Genomic DNA, 2,059 nt, shown 5'->3' on the forward strand with positions numbered 1-2,059 from the left:
TTCCTTCCTTCCTTCCTTCTTTCCTTCCTTCCTTCCTTCCTTCCTTCCTTCCTTCCTTCCTTCCTTCCTTCCTTCCTTCCTTTCTTTCTTTCTTGCATAATTTCTTTTCTTTCTTTCTTAATTCCTTTCTTCCTGTCTTAATTTCTTTCTTTTTCTCTTTCTCAAAAGGTTTAATATGAACTCACAATTACAATATGGGAAACAGAAACCTTGCAAAAAATGGAAATAATTTAAGCTCATTTTAATATGCACAGTCTATAATCTTTCTGATGTTTTAATTTCTGCTATATTAAAAGAGTACTTTTTTTGGTTTACAAATAAATGAGTAATGTAATTTCAGTTCTTATCGATTTATGCAGTTGTTTCCTCCTCACTTATGGCTAGGTTAAGAATTTTTTCTCTTTACTGAGGAAGTTGTGTATACCATGGACTGGTTTGGGGAATGAATTTCTGTTGCTCTATTTTAACTAGATGTGTTTAAAATTGAATATTTTTGTCTTGGTGTGAAGGACAAGGCTATGATTATTATCCAACTGACTTTTCTATTTTTCTCCTTTCTTTTATTCTCCTTCCTTCCCTCTCTTTCTGTCTCTCTCTCTCTGTTAATACTAGATTTGAATTCAGCAGGCTTTCATGCTCATAGCTTCTAATCTACCACTGGAGCCACACCTCCAGTTTCACATTCTGTTGGTTAATTGGAAATCAGTCTCGGATTTTTTTAAGCTAGGCTGGCTTCAAACCTCCTTCCTTCTATCTTAGCCTCCTTAGTAATTAGGATTTTAGCCATGAGCTGCAACTGCTTAACAACCTTCTTTTATTTAAATGATGGAAACATTGAAGCTTTACTTGATATGACAAGATCAGATATGATGTTTGTCATATCTGTGTATGCCAGGACAGTTTCTTAAGATGTGGATTTATTTGATTTTCACAGAGGATCCAATGGCCAGTCTCAGTGTATAATTTATATACAGTGATCTTTAGATTTGCTAGAGACCATATTAAGCACTTCATATACACAGTGGCTTTCAAATTACCCTTCCTGAAACCTACAGGAGAAGGTGTATTTATTTTATTTTATTTATTTATATCTTTGTGGGTCATGGGACTTGAACTCTGGGCCTGGGCACTGTCCCTCAGCCCTTCAGCTCAAGGGAGTGCTCTACCACTTGAGCCACAGTGCCACTTCCGGTTTTCTGGTGGTTTTTTGGAGATAAGAGTCTCACAGACTTTCCTACCTGGGTTGGCTTTGAACTGTGATCTTCAGATCTCAGCCTCCTGAGTAGGTAGGATTATAGGCGTGAGCTACCAGTGCCCAGCCAGGAGGTGTATTTTATATCATACCAAGTACAAACACCCAGATACAGGTAATTCAGAAATCTGTCTTTCACTTGGAAACACTTATGCTTCCAAATGGGACACACTATGGTATTTCTATTCAGTTATATTATTATTATTATCTAAGAAACTCTTCTAATTCAAATGTAAATTATCTTTGCCTGATTACCATAGGCTCATGAGAAGGCTCACGATGAAATCCTCTTAGAAGTTGAGCACTAAATGTATTCAAGTTCAAATGTATTAAAGTCTACAATCATATTTCCTGCCTTATCCTAGTTACAAGTTTGAAATTCTTAAGTAAAAATAAGATCCCCAGTCCATGTTGTCTAATGTATGAGAAAGGATGCTCAGAGAATTGGTGATTTGTTTTCAGCAGTCTCAGAGAAAGAGACCATAGGAATTGGGGTCAAGAATCTAATGCCTTTCACTTTCTAAGAGGCACAAAGTTAATACAACACAAAATTATCACCCAGTGTTGGGCCCTAACAATATCTTATGCATAAAAATACTATTCCTTACTCTCTAGGGCTGTTATTCCAGGCAGATTTCAGTAGAGCATTTAGTAGAGCTCAGCATTTTATATTGTATGAGAATTCTTGCTCTAAAACCAGGGCAAGAATATAACTATATTAAGCATTAACTTCAGCATTTGTTGTGAAATTTTTATCTCACAGTAATGGGTTAACACTATAGATGTAGTGTAATTGAGCATTTAGCT

This window comes from Dipodomys ordii, unplaced genomic scaffold (assembly GCF_000151885.1).
Source record: "Dipodomys ordii isolate 6190 unplaced genomic scaffold, Dord_2.0 Scaffold12, whole genome shotgun sequence".
Lineage (NCBI taxonomy): Eukaryota > Metazoa > Chordata > Mammalia > Rodentia > Heteromyidae > Dipodomys > Dipodomys ordii.